Source organism: Chaetodon trifascialis, chromosome 16, assembly GCF_039877785.1.
Source record: "Chaetodon trifascialis isolate fChaTrf1 chromosome 16, fChaTrf1.hap1, whole genome shotgun sequence".
Classification (NCBI taxonomy): domain Eukaryota; kingdom Metazoa; phylum Chordata; class Actinopteri; order Chaetodontiformes; family Chaetodontidae; genus Chaetodon; species Chaetodon trifascialis.
This window is the reverse complement of record NC_092071.1, coordinates 1,645,557-1,651,556: the sequence shown is the minus strand read 5'-3', so window position 1 is coordinate 1,651,556 and position 6,000 is coordinate 1,645,557.

The following is a 6,000-nucleotide window of genomic DNA, read 5'->3' as shown; positions in this document are numbered from 1 at the left end:
ATAAAGAATTTATCTACCTTCATTTTTATGGAAGTCATGTGGGCTGTAATTATAGGAGTAAAAAAGTAAATGAATCACACGATGAATGAATAAAACATTTTTTTAAATGAGCAAATAAATTGTAAAATGATAAGAATTGTTATTAAAACTCGTGTCATTATTCTTCGTCTTATTTTCAGTGACGAGCTGCTGACGAGCTTTTCTGTCACTGTGAAACGGAAACAGACGAAATATAAGAAATACCTCTAATAAAACTAAAATCTCAGTATTTATAAAAAGTTTGTGGTCCTCTGCACTTTAATGTTGCTGTTACTTTGATATCCACTAATGATTATTTCTGATTAATCTTATTTTGGACAACTGTGTCAAATAGACTTAGACTATAATATAAACAAATATGACAAATATGCTTTTTTCTATATTATCATACTGTAATGTGATTTTCTGTGACTTTAATTTATATTAAATTATAACTGAAATGTGTCTGCTGATATTTTGCTCTTTATTCTGTGACTGACAGTGTTTGATTATCAATACAAACACAAATATAAATGCAGAGTTCTTCATTTATTCCAAACAGCTTGTTCATAGAATGAACTCCTGCAGGTGATCACAGCAGCCAGAGGATGGCGCCATGCACAACAGCATCACTTTACCTCCGCCGCAGAGGGAGTCAGGATGGAGTCAGTTCAGTTATCAATAAGCCAGCTTTTATTTTTATTGAGTTCTGTGAAAGAGACAAAAGACATGAAATGAATATTTTCCAAATGACTAAAATCCTTGTTTGCAAGAACATTTGCAATTAGCAGGATTTATGGTTTTTAGTTTTTGAGTCATCGGGTCCATTTTTACAGTCCAGTGCTGGAGAAATACTCAGATCCTTTATTTCAGAAAAATACTAATAATACATTAAAAGAAAAAAAAAAAAAACTTAAGAGGAAACATACGCAGTAAAAATACACACAAGCAAAAGTCCTGCACTGAAAATGTTTATGTTTGTTTATGTAAATGACTCATTAACTGACTGATTGATTTGTAAAAATCCAGAAACGATGAGGCAAAGTGACACATTCAGTGTTTGATTAGTCCAACGAACAGTCCAAAGCTCAACATTACTACAAACAGATTTAAGATTATTAAAACTATTAAAAGAAAAAGCAGCAAACCCTCTGATCAGCTGAACAGTTTCCGATTCCAGTTAAGTAGAAGTACCTCAAATTCGTCCTAAAGTACAGCACTTGACCTTCAGATGACATCAGAGTATTTACTTACTGTGTTTATGTAATAATATACAAACAGCTTCAAACAGCTGGATATAAAAGGTCAAACACAAATACTTAGAAATACACCTCATAGTATTTGTACGCAGTACTTTACAGTATCACCCAAACCTGAAAGTGGACATAGATGCTGTTGGAGTGGCTTCAGGTGAGAGGACCGATCATCTGCTGCCTTTTCTCAGATTGTCCTCCACAGTTTGTTTTGTTTGTCGCTCACTGATTGAACGTCAGGCGGGAACCTGTATAACTCAAATCCTTTGGCTCTGTAACTGCTGGACTGAGCCTGATGGTGAACAGAAGAGCTGATTTGTTGACTACGATGAACCGAAGGACTCAGTGAAAACATGCTGGAGACATGAGACAGGATGTGAATATGAAGAAAAACACATGTTTGTGCTCAGCAGACCTCAGATCTGATTGCTCCAAGTCATATGGTGTGGTTTAATAAAGCCTGGTGTGAGAGGAGCAGAAGAGTTTCATCTAATCCTTCACTTTAAAGCCCAAAACAGCGACGCATCACTTCAGTGGTGACGGCTGGGAGCCTAAAGAATCCAGCCTTGAGATATGTGGGTCAAAGATCAGAGCTGAAGCCTCACGCTGCCACACAAAGACTGTTCATATCACCATCCTGACAAACCATTCAGCACCCCCTGCCCCTTCCTTCCTAATACCCCAAAATAAGATCAAAGTCACACCAAAGCAGCGACTCCAACAAAACCGCTCACAATGAGACTGTTTTCTCTCATTTCCTGTTTTTGTTTTCTGCCAAATCTAAAAAAGTCAAAGAGAAAATCAACAAACCGCGGAGCTGTTTTGGGTGTTAAACTGGGAGCGGGTGAATAAGTGGACAGGGACGCCGAGAGCTGCCTCATTAGTTTCCAATACGCCGAAGCTGAGATCTGATTCTGTGTGCCAGCGAGAGGAAATGAGCAAATACAGCAGCTCTATCAGGACCAATCGGATGCCTGTTTGTCAGACACACAGACTGACTTTAGTGGGGACGAAATTACAGCGACCTGCTGAGCTTTTATTACTCAGTTTGGTACGTTCTGAGAAGCATTTCGAATATTTTGGCACTTTAACTACAAATCAAATATGTGTAACATTTCACACCGTGTGCAGCGTGTTATACGTTCCACAGCTGTACAGGTGTGACCCCACCTCTGCACTTATGTGAGGTAATTAATGTAAGGTAGAGGTAAGGGAGGTTTTTTTTCCCATCCTGTCACCTTGGTGTGAATGCAGCATTTGAATCTCAGCGATAGAGCTTTTAAAGATTTAGAGGAGAACAAACACTAAATCACCAAAGGTTTGATTTCTCTTTGAATCTTTCATTTCACCGCCTTCGTGTTTGGAGGGTTCATCCTCTGAGGAGCACGAGGTCAGGTCCTGATAATCATCATCGTCATCATCATCATCGTCATCATCATCATCATCATCATCATCATCGAGTCATGCTCTGGGAATCAGGGCCCTTCATACCAAACAATATCCTTTGATAATGTATTGTCTTATTTGCAACAGCTAAATTATTATTAGAAAATGGTTGATTATTTGAAGATTGACTGATGTGTTTTACTTGTTTTCACTTCAATAACTGTTGGCTGCGTCCTCCTGCTTTCCATCCTTATGACAAACCAGTACAAACCAGTACAAATGTTAAGTACTTGAAGGTACTTTACGTGAGGATTTTGTCTTTGTGAAACTTTATACTTTTGCTCATTTATCTGACAGCTCAAAAATTAGTTGATTCATCGATAGAGAGACCGACAGGAAATTCACTGGAAACTATTTTGATGATGTGAGAATTTGTTTTTTTTTCCTTTTAATCATTATCACATTTTTTAAAATTTATTTTTAGTATTTTTTTCTGATCTAAAAACCAAACAATCAATTGATTATTGGAGATCATGATCAGCAGATTCACCCAGAATGAAAAGAATCATTAACAGTTAAAATGAGCTCCACCTCAACCAACTCCAGCAGGAAACTCCTGTGTTGACATGAATGAGGAGACACAGTGACCTAAAGAGACCAGAGACAGGAGGACAGCAGACACACAGAGTACTTTTACTTTGCAAATGCAGGACTTGTAACAGAGGATTTTCACTGTGTGCTAATAGTAATTTAACTTAAGTAAAACATCCCAGTAGTTCCTCCAATCCTGTGCTGAGCTGACAAACAAAGACATGTGCATAAAGGTGCATCACCAGCTTTGTTTTGGCCTTTATTTAGTATTTAGTGACACACTGGAACAAGATATCTCGACTGTGCGTCACAATGTTTGCAGGTTAGATGTGAGGTTGAATGAAAACACAAAGATCACCACGAGCGACAGCCTGCCACAAAGAGACTCATCTAGACCTTGTTCAGGTCAATCTACCCTCAACATTTTCTGTCTCGACTCGCCTCCTCTGTAATGACCATCGTGCGTGTGTGACGACGGAGGCGCACACGTGCGCACGCCCTGCATATCTAATGATAGCGTTTATGACCTCTGTGGCGCGAGAGGCAGAGCAGACAAAAGGCAGCCAGGCTTGAAGAGCTGCAGCAGTCACCATTAGCACATCCCGGCCAGGTGGCGAGAGGGAGCAGTTTCTGTCAGGTGCTCTGGTTTGAGTCGCCATCAAACCGTCCTTCAGATGGATGAATGTTTGCAGGTAACTTTTTGCTTTTTGCATCTCTTCATGTTTTAAGGATGTTTTGCTCTTTAAAGGGCCAGCGTGGAGGATTTAGTGGCATCTAGTGGTGAGGCTGCAGACTGCAGCACCCTTCGCCTCACCCGCCTCTGTGCTGGCAGCTAAAAATGTCCCTGACCAAAAGTTAGCGTTTGGTTTGTCCGTTCTGGGCCACTGTAGAAACAGGTCAGTCTGTAGATATAAAGAGCTCTTTCTAAGGCAGGGACATGTCCAGTGAGGAGTGGGACCTGACTTCAAACCAAATGTTTGATGAGTGTTTTAGATTTTTCTTTTGTTTGTAAAGTATGGAAGCTTTACATTCTGTTTGCATGGTGTCACTCTGTTGTGTTGAGATTTGGTCGGATTATTTGTCTTTTATTCCTTTTAAATGCACTTATTATAGGTGACTTTGGAGAAAATCGTCAGCTGAATGGCTGTAAAAATTTAACATAGGGGTAAAAGTCTGGATACACCGCAGCCGATTATACACTAATGAAAACATACTGATGAAGATTAGATTCCATTTCTGACAATAAAATCCCTTAAATCTGACAAACTGGACCTTTGAAGCATGAAACGCTCATATTATAACAAGCAGAATCTACATACAGTAGAACTAGATTGTGAAAATGAGCACTTGTAAGTACTGCACCAGGTCTTTCAGAGTGGAAAAGCGACCGGCTGGCTGTCACTTTATGGAGGTAATGTTCATATAATTATGGCATAATTATTGTTGTCTGGTGACTTTTCAGTCAGTCATTCTGAAAAGTAAAATACTTGGACACACACAGCGAATACAAACACATTTCATTCAGAGCAGCCGTCAGCAGAGGATGACTCAGTTCATCCAGTAAAAAACGTCCCCGTCCAGGTGTTTATGCATCGTTCTGCTGTCTGTCCCTGAAACGTCTGTCTCCACCCAGTTTGACGGACATGAGTGGATTTTTATTTATCTCACAGCGTTGAAAAATGACTAGCTGTCCACAAACAGTGTCTCTGTGACTGTGATGATGCTAAACTCGTGCTCTACACCTCCTCGACCTCACCTGTCGGGAAACAGTGAGCGTGCTCCGTTTGGCCTGACCGGCAGAGCTCATGTCGTACAGCAGCAGGAGCAGAAGAGGTTACGGTGAGCTGCCTGCGGGTGCAGCATTGTGTTAAACTCCTATCAGCAGGGAAGCTGAGCGCTGTTTCCTGAGCAGGAGTTTAAGTCAGATACAGCAGGGTGAAGGATTTAGCATGTCAGATCAGTGTGTGTCCGGACACTGAAGCAGACAAAAAGACAGTAAAGTTCAGTTTCAATGAAGATCTGCTTTCATCAGCCTCCATTCCTGCTGACATGCTTGTTAAGCTACAAGCTATTTATCTGCCATATTTGCTCACTGTGCAAACGAGCAGAAAAAAGACAGAATGAACCTTTCTCGCAACCGTCAGCAGAGGAGTGGAAGCGGAAAATAAACTAACCTTCATACATGTAAAGCTTGTCCTGAATGATGTTGGCGCAAACGTTACGGGGTCATTACAGTCGAAAGGATTCACCCTCTCAGGAGCATGAACATGTTGAGTAAAGCTCAGCTGAGGAGGGAAGAGTCAGCATTTAGTACCAGTCAACAGCTCCATGCTGGGCTTCAGTGAACTGTGAGTGCACGCACAGGTGCTGTACATGTATGAAAGTGCAAGAAATACTAAGAAGTACATGTACTGCATGTTTAATGTCATTAATTCTATTTAAGTAAGTAATTTTACCTTCTGCACATCCAAGAAACTAAAGTCCTAAAATAATTTGATGCCATTGAAACTGTTTGTGTTTTAGTTTCATTGGACTGAAACACTTCAGAGATTGTGCTTCATCGCACAATGAAACAATATATTTCTGAAGCAAAAGTCGAGCAGATCAAACAAACACAGCTACAAAGCCATCACTGTGCTCCATCCTGCCGTCACCTCACGTTCGCTCAAAAAAATCCAACAAATAGCCAGAAAGAGTGCTAAGACAGACAACATGAAGTCCATTTTTTATTTTTTCTAACCGCAGATTGAAA